The sequence below is a fragment of the Podarcis filfolensis genome (assembly GCF_964270895.1).
Source record: "Podarcis filfolensis genome assembly, chromosome: 16".
Taxonomy (NCBI): Eukaryota; Metazoa; Chordata; class Lepidosauria; order Squamata; family Lacertidae; genus Podarcis; species Podarcis filfolensis.
Genome location: NC_139620.1, coordinates 6,469,765 through 6,488,904, shown reverse-complemented (window position 1 = coordinate 6,488,904; position 19,140 = coordinate 6,469,765). Strand labels below are relative to the sequence as shown.

The window sequence follows — 19,140 nt, the reverse complement described above, 5'->3', positions numbered from 1 at the left end:
AGATGTCAACCCAGTGTGAAAAAGGCAAATTCCATGCTACGGATCATTAGGAAAGGAAAACAAAACGATATTACAGTGCTATTATGCAGATTACGATGTTACCACGTTTGCAATGCTATGTACTGTTCTGGTTGCCTCACCTAAGACCGGATATTGCAGAGTTGAAAAGTTTCAGAAAAAGGCAACGAAAACAATCAAGGGGATGAAATTCACATATAAAGAAAAGTTGCAGTGTGGGGGATTTTTAGTTTAGAGGAAAGGTATATTAGAGGTGAGGGACACGGGTGGTGCTGTGGGTTAAACCACAGAGCCTAGGACTTGCCGATCAGAAGGTCGGCGGTTCGAATCCCCACGACGGGGTGAGCTCCCGTTGCTCAGTCCCTGCTCCTGCCAACCTAGCAGTTTTAAAGCACGTCCAAGTACGATAAATAGGTACCGCTCCAGCGGGAAGGTAAACGGCGTTGTCCGTGCGCTGCTCTGGTTCGCCAGAAGCGGCTTAGTCATGCTGGCCACATGACCCAGAAGCTGTATGCCGGCTCCCTCGGCCAATAAAGCAAGATGAGCGCCGCAACCCCAGAGTCGTTCACGACTGGTCAGGGGTCCCTTTACCTTTATATAAGAGGTGACATTATAGAAGTTTATAAAATTATTCATAGCATAAAGGAGGTGGAGACCTCTCTCACATTGCTAGAAGTCATTCAGGACAAATAAAAGAAACCCCTTTTTCATGCAGCACATAGTCACATTTTTGAACTTGTTCCCACAGGAGGCAGTGATGGTCACGAATCTGGATGGCTTTGGAAGAAGACTGGACAAATGCATGGTGAAGGAGGCTATGAATGGTTACTAGCCATGACGGTTATGCTCTGCCTCCTTGGTTGGAGGTGGCAATGCTTTTGAAAACCAATAGCTGGAAAGAGGAGAGAGGAGATGCTCTTGTGGTTGGTTACTGCTTGCTGGTTTTCCAGAGGCATCTGGTTCAGCCACTGTGAGATCAGGGTGCTGGACTAGATGGGCCATCGGTCTGATCCTACAGGCTCTTCTTACATTTTAATGTCAGCTGTTTTGCTGAGAGACCGGCAGATGTATTGCTGTTACGAAGCTCAGAGAACTCAGTGGAACTCCAGGTTGGGCTTGGAAAGACCCCTATTTGAAACCTTGGAGAGCACCTAGAGGTCAATATTCAATTTCCCAGTTCAATATTTGGCCAGTCATATAGTTCTTTATTCATGAACTCCTGAGGCAGTGCTGTGTGTGTGTGTGTGTGTTTGTGTGTGATTCTGCTATTGTTTCACTGTTCCAAGTGTCTAAAGTGTTTTTAAACATTTTTGAGCAGTTTTTAATCTGCGGGGTTTCATGTTTTAGCTGTCTTGTTTTGTTTTAGTTAGGTTGTGGTTGTTTTTAATGCTTTAAAAGGTAATGGTAAAGGACCCCTGACAGTTAAGTCCAATTGCGAACGACTCTGGGGTTGTGGCGCTCATCTCGCTTTACTGGCCAAGGGAGCCAACGTTTGTCTGCAGACAGTTTTTACACATCATGTGGCCAGCATGACTAAGCTGCTTCTGGTGAACCAGTGCAGTGCATGGAAATGCCGTTTACCTTCCCGCTGGAGTGGTACCTATTTATCTACTTGCACTTTGACATGCTTTCAAACTGCTAGGTTGGCAGGAGCTGGAACTGAGCAATGGGAGCTCACCCTGTTGTGGGGATTCAAACCACCGACCTTCCAATCGGCAAGCCCTAGGCTCTGTGGTTTAGACCACAGATGATTTTAATGCTTAATCCGTCTGTAATTTTAAATTGTGTTTTTCTCCCTATTGGTTTGCTGTTTGTTCCATAGTTGTTATACAAAAAATTGTATTTATGGGATAGGTTCAGGACTGCCCTTGGAGTGGGCCTTAGCCAACAGAATGGCTGGGGTAGGTTCTACACAGGGCGTAGGGGGTGGGGTGTTGATGCTCTGGGACACCTGATCTCAGTGATCATGGGCATCAAACTGTGATCTGAGCATACACAATGACTCCCTCAAATGTACACTCCTTATCTGAACTCCAGAGTGAATGTGAGTTACGTTTTCCAATTGAATGGAAGCAGTTTTAGGGAAAACACAACTAACAGCAGTACAGTGGTACCTCGGGTTACATACGCTTCAGGTTACAGACTCCGCTAACCCAGAAATAGTACCTCGGGTTAAGAACTTTGCTTCAGGATGAGAACAGAAATCGGGTGGCGGCAGCGCGGCAGCAGCAGGAGGTCCCATTAGCTAAAGTGGTGCCTCAGGTTAAGAACAGTTTCAGGTTAAGAACGGACCTCCAGAACGAATTAAGTATGTAACCAGAGGTACCACGGTATAGCTTAAAAAAAAACCTACAGGGGGTTGGGCTGTGTCTAATTTCATGTGTACACAGCTTAAAACACCAGCAGGAGTAGCACACTGGAGCAGGAGTAAATGTTAAAGTGTAAACAAGCTAACTATTTGAGGAAATTAATTTGATGCATGGATGAGTGGATGGGGAAAGCCCCACAAAAATGCAATTATAAGTGACCTATCTCCCAAGGATTTAGTCAAGCGGTGTTTTACAATCATGTATGTAAGTGATTTCTTCACAACTTCCTGAGGCAAGGAGTACCTTGGAGGAATGGTGTGTTGTGAAGAGAGGAAAACATTCCAGAGCACTGTCACACTCAGTCCGGGATCTTTTCCCTGTCAGGGGATGATAATTATGTTTTCATAACAGCCTCGTTTCAATCTCAGTTGGTTTCACTTGGAGTTACTCAGCCAACTGGAATCTGGAAAATACCAGCAAGGGCTCTGAGTGATTCATGTGCTGGTGGTCCAATTCAAGAATGAATGTAACCAATTGAAACTATTGAAGGATGCCAAATCTACATGTTCTTATGTTCTGGATCTTTATCTCTTTGTCTTTCACTTTCATCTCACTCTGAGAACATCTTCCAGCCTTGCGTCAGGAAACTGGAACAACCTTCCAAACTGGAACTACCTCCTGAGGTTACTGTGAGGACAAATTGTGCAGAATGTGCTTTGCATATTCAATTCATGATTGTCATTCCTTTTTCTCTTATCATTTAATGCCTTGCTGACGTCTTCATCCAGGCAGTATCGAAATTGTTTGGCCTATTTTATCCTTACAGCAACCCTGTCAAATAGGTTAGGCTGAGAGACAGTGACAGGCCGAAAGTCACCCATTGAACATCACAGCTGCATGAACCCTTGTCTCCTAGTCCAACATTCAAACCACTTCACCACTACTGGCTGTCATTCTATGTCTTCCATTGACTCAAATCCATTGGGAAATATTAACAGGGTGCTTCTAAAAACATCAGTGTTTCAATCACTTCAGTACCACTTCATGTCTGAGTGGGAAATTGAGCCCTGGCCTCTCCCAGGGCTTAGTCCAGCCCTCCAACAGCTACGCCAGCTCTCACTTACCCAGTAAGACAGATGGATGGTTGGATATGCGAATATTAATTTCGCCAGTCCAAAACTAGACGCTCACATGTCTGCACAAGTAATGACCTGGATGCATGTGCAAACTTCAAAGCCTTGTGAATAATACCTCGATCATCCACTTTAAAACTTGTTTAGAGGCTATCCCATTATATTCTCACAGCAATGTGAGGTGGGTGAAGCTGCAGAGAAGTGTCTGATTGGTTCATGTTCACCTTGTGAGATTATATAGATGGCTGGAGAGTTGAACATAGCCACAATTGACACTTTCAGAACCGATGTGCATATCATGCAGAGAATAGCTTAGCACACTCATATGCATGACAGCGCACCTCACGGACATGGCAATAGTATAATTATTACAATTATAAATGAATTGGCTAATGTTATAAATGTAATACAATTATAATGGGGTATGGACATTGCTGTATTTCTCCGTTTGCAATTACTGGATGTCCGATCACTGGAAGGTATTAATTGATTCCAGTAGGAAACATGACCCCCTTCATGGATCACTGCCTTGCTGTGGCGAAGGGGCTTGAATAACTCAGAGAAGCTATGAGCTGTGCCGTGCAGGGCCACCCAAGATGGATCCATAGAGCCAAAAGCATGGGATGTATTTATTTCTCTGGTGATAACAGGGGCATGTTCTCCATGATGTTGTAGTCATAAGAACTATAAGAAGAGCCTGCTGCCTCAATACAATGGCCCACCTAGTCCAATATCCTGGATGGATAATGAATAAAGGTGAAATATAGTAGGTACAAATGCAGACAATTCCAACAAGAAAGAAAAGTGGGAGACATCTAAAGAAAGGAGTGTGGATGCATGAGCAGATTACAGATGAGCTGAGATTTAAGAAGGGCATGTATAAGAAATGGGGAAAAGATGAAATCATGAAGGAAGAGTATACATGATTAGCCAACAGCTGTAGAGAGAAGGCCAGGTGGGCCAAGGCTCAGAATAAGCTCAGGCTTGCAAGAGAGGTTAAGCATAATAAAAGGGTGTCTTCAGCTAAGTTTGAAGCAAGAGGGAAAACAAGAAGAAGACAGAGAAATCCTAGTGGGTGACAGAGGGAAGATGGAAAGCGGAACTGATCTAGTGGGGATCTTCTTATGTTCCTAGTTTTGTAAAACGTATGGCCTCTAAAATGTTTGGGAAACCAGAGTATAAATGTTAAATAAATATAGATCATCCTTCATCAGTGATGGAAAGTTAAATCAACAACTGAGGTGTCATTCCAACAGCACACCAATCATATCATATTTGCAAATGACACATCTGGGGATGTGACAGGAGATTAGGAGGCTTCCTGATGGGGCAGCTTCATGAATCACCACAATATTAATATGGAGAAAGAGATCCCAACAACATCCTCTTTATATGACAATGCTAAGAGTGCCCTCGGGGCTGTATTGTACTGAAAATATCTCGCAGCCCCCACCAAATCTTTGGTGTGTCAGTCTCAAGGTGGCAAAGGGAGTCTAGCTGACATACCCTGGAAGAAGAACCAGTTGCTCTTCTGAGGTGTCACTAGAGGGCAACTGTGCCTTCTAGTATAGAGAATGAGATGGGAGAGGCTGTCTCTTTGGGAAAGGAGCAGAAAGTGAAGGAAATTTGGGTCCTACTTCAGGGATATGTAATAAAGCACTAGTTTTCAACTGCTGCGCCAGGATCCACTAGTGAGTCAATTAGAAAAGGAGCACTACCGCCAAGCAAATATATGGTAAAAAGATTAAGAATTGGGATCCCAAATGTATGTGTGTTAAAAGAGGGCCCTGGATCTGAAAAGGCTGAAGTTGCCTGCAAATTACTGAACTGTGCTGGTGGGGAAATTATATGACTCCTTAATCTTCATCATCATCATCATCATCATCATCATCTATAAACTAGATGTAGGGGAGAGGAATCCTAGCTTAGTGTTCGACCTCACATACTGAGTTTTGCCTGAGTGACCCACCCCCCCCTATCAAAAAACCAACTGCTTAATTCCAAGTCTAATCCAGAAACCATTGTTCTTCGGCAATACTTATCCTTCAATACCAGGGCTGGATAACCTGCAACCTGTGGACCTAATGAGTCCCTCCTCATCTGGAAGCTGCCCCGAAAACTAGGGCTCATGGAAATTGGAGTAGAGGAACATTTGGAGGTTTCCTATCTCTGGCCTAGAACTTCATCTCTTGTCACCACCACCTGTCACTCTCATCACACTACTAGAACTCAATAGGGTCATCAAAAGAATAGTGGGAGGCTGAGAACAGACAAAAGGAAGCTCTTGTTCATAGTGCTCATTCATAAATTTAGTGCCACAGGAAATAGTGGTGGCCACCAATTTGAATGGCTTTTAAAAGGGCTTAGAGAAACGCGCTGGTCAGATTTGACCACTGACAATTTAAGGGTCCTTGTAGTTGAGGTTTGCCAACATTTCTTAATGCTTTCAAGCATTTAAATAAGAGGTGGCCTTTCCTTTTTGGAATCATTTGAAGCAAGGAGAGCCTACTGGATCAAACCAGTTGCCCAGCTCTGTTGGTTAGAGCATGGTGATCATAATGCCAAGGTTGCAAGTTCGCTCACTGTATGGGACAGCTGCACATTCCTGCATTGCAAGGGATTGGGGCTAGATGATCTTCAGGGTCACTTCCAACTTTACAGTTCTATGATTCCATGATCTAGTCCAGCTTCCTGTTCTCACAGCCAGCCACATGAATCTGGGAAGTCCACAAGCAAGAGCTGAGAACAACAGCACCCTCCTCTGACGGTGAAGGGAGAACAGGTTTAGTAGCAATTGGGAGCCTTATCCTACAAGTACAAGCGTGGTGTAGTGGTTAGGCTTTCGGACTAGGACCTAAGGAACCAGTGTTCAAATCCCCACTTGGCTACAAAGCTCATTGGGCTACCTTGGGCCAGTCACTATCTCTCAGCCTAACCTACCTTGCGGGGTTGTTGTGGGGATTAAATTAGGAGGTGGAGACATGTGCTCCACTTTGAGCTCCTCAGGGAAGGTGGGATATAAATGCAATAAAAAAGAATAAAGAACATGAATGTTTTCAGTGTCACATTCAATAGACCTCTGGGTATAGGGCAGTATATAAATTCACTAGACAACCATTAGCAGCAAGAAAACTTTCAGAGTGAGTTACCAATGGTTTGGTTGAATGACAGGTGATAGAAACAGGGTAATAATAATAATAATAATAATAATTATTATTATTATTATTTAGGAAGCAATCTTGGGATAAGAAGGAATCAGATTTTTGTGACAGTTAGCAATTGTCATGTGCATCACATTTTCACATATCTTGCTGCTATTCACACACCGCAACCATATGTGGAACAAGCAAGTAGAAATGTAGACATGCATTGTCTGTAAAGATTTGCAATCCAAGCCCTGATTCATTTACGTTTCTTTATTTCAGCTCTTATCTCTGCCTGTGCTTTTTAATAAATTGTGCTGCAAAGATGCTTTGAAGATTACTGTGCTCTGTTGACTATAAAGTTCTTTGATACCTTCTGGTATTGCTTTGAAATCGAGAAGTTTGCATTAAATCTGTATGGGGTGTGACCAGAATGCTACATTACACAGGGCTTGGATGATCAAGTAATAATTTCAAATGAGAAGGGAAAATAATTACAGCAGTTTGAGAAGTTACACGTAGCATCTTCTGGTTGCCTGGATAATTAAGAGTTGTAGAACAAAGAGGCTGCCTCACAGCCCCCTAAGGGTGCATTAGGAACATATATAAGAGTGTCAACTATGATTTTCACAAAAAAAAACTCTTCCTCTCAACTTCATCTACTCCTTGAAGTCGGTAAGTGCAATTTGACTTGATTTATTGACAAAATATTTTAAAATGTTGCTTTGCTGTCTGAACACCTTGGGTGGGGAGTGGATTATGAAGACAATGTCCCTGAGATGTAGGATTGAATTGTACTGAAAATGGGTTGGCTTGCTCAAAAGTCCTCCTTCAGGTCTCGCCCACAGAGTAATCTTCATGTTACGTTGCAGCAAACTCAACTATCAACCCATGGCTGTGTGGAAACCTTACCAGAGAAACTTTTGCTTGTCTCATCAATATTCTCATTCTGAAAATAAAATAAAATAAAATCCTCAGTGTTTCATTTGAGGGTGGAAAAGAGGAGAGGGCTCCTGAACATTTTTGTGTTGAAGAGGGAGTTTCAATGAGAAGCTACACCTCATTCTAGTCCACCATCAAAGGTAAAGAAGCCCTGTCTTCTAGCCACCCTAGCAGGAAACTTCCTAATTGCCTAGAATTTTGCTTTAGGGGGAAATGGAGTGTGAATTCTTGGATGACTGTAGAAAATGAAAATGAAGAAATAAATGAGTCCTCCAATTTCACGCCATGATCTGAAGCCAAAAGGAGGGAGACCCATAGATCCCCATGGTGTGATCTGAACTGAAAAGATCACTAATGATCTTCATACCTGCTTCCTGTGTACTTATTTATAGTGTTTTATTTATTTGAAAGCATTTCTAAGCAATGTAATGTTTCAAAAAAATTCTAGTGGTGTACATCACGTCAAGCAAAACAAAAATGCATTATGAAAACAATAAAGAAGAAAGCATAACAGTATTTAAAAGAAAATGAAACAGACTTGGGGGGGTTCAAACAGATAACAAACAGTCTAATTTTATGGGTCAGAGTCGCTGGTACCCAAAGTTTGCTGTTTGTAGCTTATGGCCATTGCAATATAAACATAAAACACATATGTGTAAAACACAGAAAAAAGAAAAGCATAGGTCCAATAAGAGATGGATAAATGCAGGTAAACAGGACTTACAGAAATGTTCCCTTACTGACTTACTGGGAAATCTATTATGGATCAGAGGGGAGAATATTCCAAAGTGAAGGGCCAACTGTTGAAAATCCCAATTTTGGGGTCGCTGCCATTTGATATTCTACAGGATGTAGTGCCCCCAGTTGAATTTCCACAGCTGATCTAAATTGTCCTATAGGTCTGTACAGGGGCAGGAGATCTTGCAGATACTTAGGGTGCACAACACAATCCCATTCCCATATACGGAGAAGTGGGTCCAATTCAAGTCAATGCGACTTACTCCATGCTAAGTGTGTCTTGAAGCTAGAAGGAAGTCCTACTGAACTCAATAGGAATAACCTGCCAAGGAGCCTTGTCAAACTCAGCGGGACTAATACCTGAGTTGACATGTATAGGGTTGCACAATGCATTTAAGAAAAATTGTACTTCACATGTTTGGAACCGTAACCAGAAATTTTACAGTGAGAGGGGAGCTCCTAAGGAAATCATTGCAAAATAGCTTGAACATAAACTGTAGAAGCTTGACATGTTTAAGATGCTTTAATTGCATTTCTACAATTGCAATTATAATGAGTAATAGTGGAGATTCCTGCTTGTCTGCTTCACCATATATTCACAGAAGGGTTTTGTGTTGGTTGGACCAGAATGACAGGGTCTTCAGGGAAGCGCAGCAGTAGAGCTGTAGTTTGCTGTGGGTTTGGGGAGTTGTTAAGTGACCTCTACAGTATATCCCCCTCACGGAGCTACAATTTCCAAAATTCCCTGGGAAGAGGGATTGCTTGCTAAACCACTCGCCTAACAACCTTTAGACCCTTATCAAACTAAAACTCCCAAAATCCTTTGGGGGGGGAGCCACGATTGTTTTAAAAGCATCGTTATTGTGCTTTGAATGCATTGTGTGAGTGTGACCTATGGTAGATACAACCCAGGCCTATGTTTTTTATTATTATTATTATTATTATTATTATTATTATTATTATTATTATTTGATTGCATGTATTTATTGCCGTAATCTGCTGTGAGATCAATGGGCAAGGGCGGAATATAAAATATATTCAAAAATGAATTAAGCATCACCCAAATTAATTCTGTTGACTTTCTCCCTTCTATTACAGACCCACCTCCCCATATAGAAAGATGATGCTCTATAGGCAAGCAAGCTGCTATCAGCCTTGTTATCAACCATGCTACCAACCTTGTGGCTATGGCGGTGGCACTGGCTATTCCAGTGGCACAAGCTGTGGCTATGGTTACAGTTCTGGCTGCGGTGGTTATGGTTCCGGTGGCTATGGCTATGGCCCAGCTTGCATGCCACCGTGCAGTTATGGTTACCGGTACAGCCGAAGAGGGGGATGCTATGACCCCGGGGCCTACAGGTTGGGGTACGGAGCTCGGCTCAACTCTCCTTCAAGAAGATATGGCGGAAGCTATGGAGGAAGCTGTGGTGGAAGCTATGGAGGAAGCTGTGGTGGAAGCTATGGAGGAGGTTACGGAGGAGGTTACGGAGGAGGCTACGGAGGAGGCTATGGAGGAGGCTATGGAGGAGGCTATGGCGGAAGTTGTGGATGGCCCTGCTAATCCCAGCAAGAGCACCCATGGGATCAAAGGTGGAGCATCAAATCCAGGGCTAAACATGGCTTCAGAAAGGCTGAGGACCAACAAACTCCTTTCATTGGTTTCATGAGTGGTTTGGGCACTCGGCACTTCTGAAACACTGAGCCAGGACTCTCCCCCCCCCCCCATGCTGAGGGAACAAAACCTGACAGCCATCATTTTCACCCAGTGACAACTGCATCTTTTTCAAGACTCAACGTGAAACTGACCCCTTTGCCTTTTTGACTTGTGACTCTTCCTGGAGGGGTGGGCAGAAGCTGGTTGAAGGAAAAGGAAAGACGGGGCTGAAAGGTTGCCCGTGTGGAATGATGAAGACTTCTCTCACTGTCACACTTTCCTGTGCCATTCAATAAAACTCAAACTTAACAGCAAATTAGTAAAAACGCTTTTTACTGTTTGTGTATACTTGATGTATGGTTCCTCATTTTGACACAGGGCAGGGATTGTGGAAGTGCTTTTTTAAGCAGGGAGGGCTCAAAATGATAATCATATGGTGACTGTTGCATATTTTCCAGAAACACATTTGCCTATGCCATAGAGACATGGGATTGGTAACTTATCAGGACAGCGAGGAGTGCTTCTGTTCAGGGTTCAAACCCAACAGATAGGTGGATGTCCTCTTCCATGAAACTCTCATTTTTTATTTATTAATAAGGGATTGCCCCCCAACTAAGTCCTCCCCAGAGTAGACCCACTGAAGGCATGACTAATTTAGGTCCATTAATTCCAATGAGTAGACATTCTACCGGAGTAGAACTTAGTTGGATGCAACCCAAGATTTCTTACTTGACCTTCACCACAATGTCCCCAGGTAGGAAGATGGGAAGCTGCCTTGTTCCATCAACACTGACTGGCAACAGCTCTCTGGGGTTTGTGGCAGGGAATATTTCCCAGCCCTTCTTGGAGACACCAGAGATTATACCTGGAGCCTTCTCTTTGCAAAGCAGATGCTTTGTTTCTGAGCTATGGACCTTCTCCAGGCTGAGTTTCAATAATATAACTGACAATTATAAAAACGAATTTAAACAATTATATAAGACACGTGAATGGAACTAAACAGCAACCGTATACTAGATGTGGTCAAATGCCCATCTAGTCTACCATCCTAGTTCCCAAAGTGGTCAATGAGATGCACACAAGCAGGATATTAACACAAAAAAACCTCTCACCCCTTATTCACCCTGAAGAGAATATATATATATATATAGATAGATAGATAGATAGATAGATAGATTCTTTATTGTCATTACACACGTGCAACATTGCACAAGTGCAACGAAATTGGATGCCATCCCTTAAAAACAACAAAAGCAAAACAACAACAACAACCCACAAACCACATTCCAGCCACACCCACACCCACACCCATCAATCTCCCAAGTCACACTATCGAGTTACAGCATTCAAAAGGGCCACAGCTCTCGGGTAGAAACTGTTTTTCAGTCTATTTGTCCTTGACTTGATGTTTCTATATCTCCTGCCAGACGGCAGTAGTGCAAACAGACTGTATCCCGGGTGAGATGAATCCTGCAGGATGTTGTTTGCTTTCCTAAGACAACGGGAACCGTACAATTCTTCCAAGGATGGGAGAGGTTGACCAATAATCCTTTGTGCTGTGGTTATGACCTTCTGGAGCACCTTCCTCTCCCTAGCTGTACAACTGGAGAACCAAGCACAAATACAGTATGTAAGAATGCTCTCTATGGAGCCTCGGTAGAAGGACACCAGCAGTCTCTCACTCAGATTGTTCTTCTTTAAAAGTCTGAGGAAATAAATTCTCTGCTGGGCCTTCTTCACCAGAGCAGTGGTATTTGCGCTCCAAGTCATGCCCTGATCGATAGTTACTCCCAAAAACCTGAATTCCGCCACCCTCTCCACCCGTTCCCCATTGATATGCAAGGGCTGAATGTCCGCCTTTTTTTTCCTGTAATCCACCACTAATTCCTTGGTCTTAGCCGTATTAAGAGCCAGATTGTTCTCTCCACACCAAACACAGAGCCGCTCCACCTCGTCCCGATAGGCGGACTCATCCCCTCCTGAAATGAGCCCTACCACCGTAGTGTCATCAGCAAACTTGATGATTTTGTTGCTGGAATAGATGGCTGTACAGTCATACGTATAGAGAGCATAGAGCAGGGGACTCAACACACAACCCTGTGGTGAGCCGGTGTTAAGGCTAAGGGCTGTGGACATATGTGACCCTACTCTAACCCTCTGAGAACGTTCTGACAAAAAATCCAAAACCCAGAGACAGGTGGAGTTGGAGAGTCCAATCGCCTCTAGCTTGGACACCAGTCTATGGGGGAGAATAGTGTTAAAAGCTGAGCTAAAATCCACAAACAGCAGCCTCACATAACTCCCCGGCTGCTCCAGATGGGACAGAGCAGCATGGAGAGTGGTGGTGATAGCGTCCTCTGTGGATCTATTTGCCCTGTATGCAAACTGGTAGTTGTCAAAAGTTGATGGAAGACAGGAAATAATATGACGGCGCACCAGTTTCTCAAAACACTTCATGATGATTGGAGTCAGTGCAACTGGTCTGTAGTCGTTCAAACTACTGATTGTGGATTTTTTGGGCAGAGGGACAATAGTTGACGACTTCAGGCAGGGTGGGACAATAGACTGGTGTAAGGACTTGTTGAAGATCTTAGTAAAGACCCTCGCCAGCTGATCCGCACAGCCCTTCAACACCTTTCCAGTGATGCCATCAGGTCCAGCCGCCTTCCTCGGATTCACCATCCTCAATACCTTTCTCACCTCATGCTCCTCTACCGTGAATGAGGGGCCCCTAAGGGCTGGTGGCTGTAATACCGGCGTCTCAGGTGGCTCCTTCTCGAAGCGAGCAAAGAAGAGGTTAAGCTCCTCCGCCAGCAAAGGGTCACCGTCGACAGCACCAAGGTTAGGTTTGTAGTTGGTAATGTGCTGAATCCCCTGCCACATCTGTCTTGTGTTGTTGCTCCTTAAATTATCCTCAATCCTCAGCCTATAATCCCGTTTTGCCTGTCGAATACCCCTCTTCAAGTTCGCTCTTGCCACACTGTAAAGCTGCACCTCGCCTGACCTGAAAGCCCTGTTCCTTTCCCGCAACAGGCCCTGGACCTCTCTATTCATCCAGGGTTTCTGATTGGGATAAAACCGGATGGATTTGTTTACTGTGACAGTGTCTGTGCAGTGATTGATATAGCACAGAACTGCCGCCGTGTGCTCCTCCAGGTCTGAACGATCGAAAATATCCCAATTAGTTCTCTCAAAACAGTCCTGCAGCTGGTGAATAGCACCTTCAGGCCAGATTTTAACAGATTTTAATATTGTGGGAGCCCGTTTCCTGAGTGGGATATATGCTGGTACCAGGAACAAAGACATATGGTCGGACTGGCCCAAGTGTGGCAGCTGTAAAGCCCTATAGCCGTGATTTACATTCGAATAAACTTTATCTAGTGTCTTGTCCCCTCTTGTGGGACATTTCACATGCTGATAGAGCGTTGGGAGCACTGTTTTAAGTTCTACATGGTTGAAGTCTCCCGCAATGATGTGCACAGCTTCAGGATACTTGTCTTGCTGGCTGCTAATAAGGCTCTGCAGGCGTCCCAAAGCCAAGTTGGCATTGGCATCTGGTGGCCTTCTTGGCTAACCGTAGTCATTTGATAGCTTTATTCTCCTTGGTGCCTTTTATCCGAAAAAGATGGGCTTCCACTATAAAACTGATATACAATTTGCTAGGAAGGAGAAGGAGTTGCTGTTGTCCTCAGGATCTTCTTCCAGTCTTCTCACTGGGGCTTCAGGTTGGCCAGTATGTGAACAGGATGCTGGAATGGATGGGCCATTGCTCTGATCCAGTAGGGTTCTTCCTATGTTCTTAAGGCAGCCTTCATCAAACTGGTGCTCTCCAGATATTTAGCTTTGTGAGGCTGGATGTTGGTTCCTTTAGGTCTAAATTTGTATAAATTTATACATGGCATGGATAAAGGCCCGCACACAAAAGATTTTTTTTTAAAAAAATATTCAGTTTTCTTTTTCATTCATTACATACATCTCATATCCATAACATTTACTATGCATTCCTTCCTCCCTCCCTTCCTAGGCTCCCCCCAACTTCCGCTTCTGGTTTGTTTCTCCTTTCACCCACCTTCCTACCTCCTAAAAGAAAAAGTTACTAATAACATATTTATAGACTAACATCTAACCTAAAAACATAAAGATGAAAATAAGTACACCATATTATTTCTATATCTTCTACACATTTTCTAATGCTAATGATGTGAATGTTTATTTAAATCCTGCTATCAAGTCTACAGACTTTCTTTGCTTCTGCAAGCATAATAGAAATGGTTCCCATTCTTTTTCAAAGTCACTGTTGTCATTTTCTCATAGTCTGTCTGTCATTTTTTGCCAGAATTGCATAATTCTTCAACTTTCCTTGCCATTGTTCTTTAGCTGATGTTTCTCCAGTCTTCCAATTTTGTGCAATCAACATTCTCGCAGCTGTAGTGGCATACATAAATAAGAGTCCTCTTTTCCCACACAAAAGAATTTTTATTCCTCCCTGAATTCCAGTCGCTGAGAATCACAAGGTATCCGGTTGCCCAGGCCTCTGGCCTGATCCAGCAGCAGGGCTGTTCTTACCTAGATGACATCTGAGGTGGCCTCCAACTCATCATGATTCTATGATCAAGCAATTTAGTTAGATTTGTGGAACCCGCTCATCAATATTGTCATCTCGGTGGGGTGTTAAATGCTCTGTAACTGAGAGGAAAGCAACAAAAGGAAACGTTGAGGGCATGATGGAAAACAAGATTTTGTTTTCGTTTTAATTTTAGAGGAAGGAAGCTCAGGTAACCTACTACCCAAACAAGTCTGTTATTACATGTGTGTACGTGCCACACACACACACACTTTGTGGCTAATGTCTACCCATTGGAAGTCTGCCGCTTCCAATAATGCCTCCTCTTGTATTTATAATATCTGTTTGTGCTGTAAAAGCCAAAGGCAAAAGCTATCCATCTTCATCTTGAAAGGCAACAACTAATTTGTTTAGTATGCTCCCGGATCTGCCCCAGCACGTTGGTGCTGTTCCTACAGCCCCTGGGGCAAAGACGCTCATGTTTACTTCAAAGTTCAGCATTATTCATTTGAATGCATATTTTACAGAAGCACAAGAACACAGAGTCGAGGCAATTATTCTACTCTTGTTCTCTCTCTTTTTCCATTTGCCCATTATACCCTCAGTGTCCTTGACTTCATCTGCCCATTATTGTCCTCATTGCTGTCGGGCTCATTGGCTCATTATGGCCTTTATTCCCTTCTCACTTTGGTTTCATAATATTTAAGAGTGTCTGCCAAGCTAGTGCTAAACATATTGCTCCGCTTTTTTTGGGGTCTACATTATTGAGGCCTGAATAATAATAATAATAATAATAATAACAATAATAATAATAATTTATTTATATCCCGCCCTCCCCAGCCAAAGCCAAGCTCAGAACGGCTAACAACATTAAAATAAATACAACATTCTAAAATCATTTCATTATAAAATGTGCTTGTGGGGTCTTCAGCCAACAAGCACATGCCTGACTTTGGGGGAAAGGAAGGAGAAGTCTAGAACCCTGTCAGAGCCCTCACTCCTCCTTCTCCAAGCCAGGCATGCTTCTTGGCTGCATGCCTCCTGAGACCACACCACGTCCACTGTCCTAAATCTGCCTCTGCAAGGACCTCCAAACACACTGCCTAGGCTCCCCGCCCCCCGAAGGAGGTCACCAGTGCTGCTAATACAACTTCATCCCCGGAGGCATATTCCATTGTCTCAAGACAGATGGATGCCAACAATAAAATAAAATAAAATAAAATAAAATAAAATAAAATAAAATAAAATAAAATAAAATAAAATAAAATAAAATAAAATAAAATAAAATAAAATAAAAAAATAAAATAAAATAAAATAAAATAAAATATGCCAGGTCATTTGTGGGGGAAGACTGCCTTTGGGGAGGGTAAGGCAGCCAGAACTTCACTGAGGGAGGAAGGCAAATCCACCAAGCTCCAACTGAAGAACTTTATGGCTGGAGCTGCCCTGTCCTTTTGGCCTGGGCACTGTCACCAGCTGTGACCTGTGATGAAGAGTGCCTTAGGGCAAGGCAGCCAAAGCCACTACCAGCATAGACTTGAGTTTAAAAACTGTACATTTAAGCATGCATTCAATGGATTGCTTTTCACTCCTCACTCCTCTTCTTAAGTTAGATTGCAAGCCTGGGGGCAGGGACCATGTAAGGCACTTTGTAAGGCCTTTTTGGAGTAAAGAGGAATGAATGCCATAAACAAATAAATCAAATGGTTCAATGGGATTAAGCCCAAGTTTGAGCAAATGTGGGGCGGTGAGGGAAGAGTTAATTTACTTATTTAGTCCATAAAATTTATGCAAACAAACAAACAAAACCCTCAAAGTGGTTGACCTCAAAGAGCGAGGGCGGAAGAGAAGGGAAGGGAGGTTAACAGCAATGGAATGATATAACAGGTGCTGAAATTTGCTTTAGAGGAAATCTGGTGAGAACACTGGCACCTCCTTCCCTTCTCTCTTCACTGGTCTTATGAAAACAAAGGTTTAGCCTCCCCTAACATTCTGCAGATGTTTTGCCCAAAGGAGGAACACCCAAACTAGCTTTTCAAATCTCCCTTAAGGTGACATTTCAGTGCCAAATGTAATCCCAGTTCTTGTCTGGTAGGTGTAATAGCGTGTTTCTTGTTTTTAAGTGTATAACCCCTATATAAATAGTATGGGCAAATGTGTCAGTTCCAGTTTTGCTCCATTGTTCACCCCACTCCCCTAACCTTAATTACAGTTTGCCCCAAATTCAACATAAATTTGCATTAAAAAATAAATCCACATGGAAGTCGTGTGCATTGGGGCCTGCATGCCAATACTGGCTGGGTTCATAATAGAAAGTAGGTGGAGCAATATATATGATTTTTCTTTCTTTCGTAAAAAGGCTGGTTTGTTCATACACCTCTCTCGCTAGCCTTCATGCAGGCAAGCAAGACAGTGTTCAAGGACAATTCCAGCCAGGAATTCCAGTGTTCAAGGACAAGCAGCCTTTCTCAACCTGTGGGTCCCCAGATGTTGTTGAACTACAACTCCCATCACCCCTAGCTAGCAAGGCCAGAGCTGAGGGATGATGAGAGTTGTAGTCCAACAACATCTGTGGACCCACAGGTTGAGAACTGCTGCACTAAAGAAGGTGTGAAGCAGAGTCAATAGAGAGTGCCACCTGGGGAGAGTTTTGAGAGCAAGACTGAGAGGCTTAGAGGGCCACATTCACAACCGTGAGGCAATTGTGAATGTGGTGACCACCAACTTGGGTAGGTTTAAAAGAGTTTTAAAAGAGTATTAGGCAAATTCATAAATGATGAGACTATCAGTGGCTACCAACCACCAGGATTATGTTCACCCATGATGCTGTTGGGATGTCAGGGGTCATGCTGAAAAGGGCTGCAATGAGGAAGAATGGTGGGAGCCACCCTCTCCCTCTCCCCTTCCTCCTGATCCTGAATCTTCTCAGGAACAGGAGGACAGTATAGATTTGGAACACTGGTTTGCAGAGGGACATATTTCAGAAGGCAGAAGCTGGGAAATACTGGCTGGGGAACAGCTAGGTGAAGAAGCACTAGAAGAAAGAGAGTTAACAGATTCGCAGTCTCTAGACAGCATTCCTCCGCTCAGCCGAAGGTCAAGAAGAGCTCAGAAAGTGTCAGAACAGAAAACACAGATGCTCCAAGCTCAGATTACAAGAAGTAGGAGTGACGTATATTAATAGGGATGGAGGGGGGAGGAGTGAAATGAATTGGGCGCACCGCCATTCTGCTTAGATCAGGGGTCGGCAACCTAAGGCTCATGGGCCACAAGCGGCCCATGGGGGTCGTTTAAGCAGCCCATGGACCCCTGCCACCCGCTCAAAGACCCCCACCGCCCGCTTGGTCGGCTCCCGTGCTAAACCAGTGCGGGGCAGAGCAGGGACCGCTTTCCATGACGCTTGCCGGCTTCACATTGACTGCAGGAAGCTCCTGCAGCCAATGGGAAGATGCGCATGCCTCCTCCGCGCCAGAAGGAGTGCCGGAAATAGCGTTTGCGCATGCGTGAGCGAGTGTGTGCATGGACTCCAGCCCAGTGCAGCATCTGTGGGACCGTGAACCGACCGAAGCCACAAAAACTTTGCTAACCCCTGTGTTAGATGCTTTCTTTTGTCCTTCGCAGTGTTTATTAAAGAAACTAACTGGTAAGAATTCCCTTTAATTTTATCTGCTCATTTACAGCCGTGGAGGACGAAGCCTATTCTCCAAAGACTGATATGGAGGCAGTGTGCCTCTGAATGTCAGTTTCTGGGAATCACAAGTGGGCTGTTGCACTCAGATCCCGCTTTCAGACTTTCTGGAGGGATCTGATTGGTCACTGTGAGAACAAGATGTTGGAGGTTGTGAAGAAAGGCTGGATAAAGTTGCAACCAGGCCAGAGGGAAGGTATGTGGTCTGGTCCAAAGGGTTAGATGAAAAGGGAACATTCAGTCATGGTTTCTGAGGTCCCCCACCCTGGTGATAAAAGATGAACACAGGCAAATGCTTCACTGCATACTTTAATGATAATAAGAAAGTGAGGAAAGAACTATTCATTACAAAGCATAAGACATAATATCAAGGATACTTAAGAACATGATGTGTCATGATGGATGAGACCAAAAATATTATGAGCTTATCCAATCCATCACCCTGTTTCCTACAGGCTCACCATGTTCCCCAGAGAAATACACAAGGGTTGTGTGGAAAAGCAGAATACACTCCCTTGTGGTTAGTCTCCAGGAACATCTATTAATCAGAGATATGATGGGTTGCACACAACTAATTCCTACTCACAGTAGGTGGATTGATTTTGATGTTCATGCTCATGTATTTCAATGGGTCCACTCTTAGGTAGGAGTAAACTGAATACAGCCCATAGTCTCTGAACATAGAGGTGCAATTCTTAGCTATTCTGTTGAACAGCTGTGGCTAGATCTCTCCTCCATGGATCAATCTAGATGTGCCCAAAATGCCATCTAATCTTGAATGGCCATCTCCTGACCTCTGGAATCTTTCCTTCTCACTCACATACTGACCTACCTAACATGCACAACCACCTTACCTAACTAACATGCAAAGATCCCTCTTGTGTCCTAGAAATCATTTTCTTTCCAACAGTAGCCACTTGTCTGGATCATGTTGAGGGCTTCTTCTGACAC

General features: G+C 43.7%; 1 long non-coding RNA gene across 2 annotated transcripts in view; it reads right to left on the bottom strand.

Annotated features, from left to right (window-relative positions):
• LOC310751943 overlaps positions 1-19,140 on the bottom strand; it is a 414,687-nt gene that overhangs the window by 263,727 nt on the left and 131,820 nt on the right. The window lies entirely within an intron of this gene.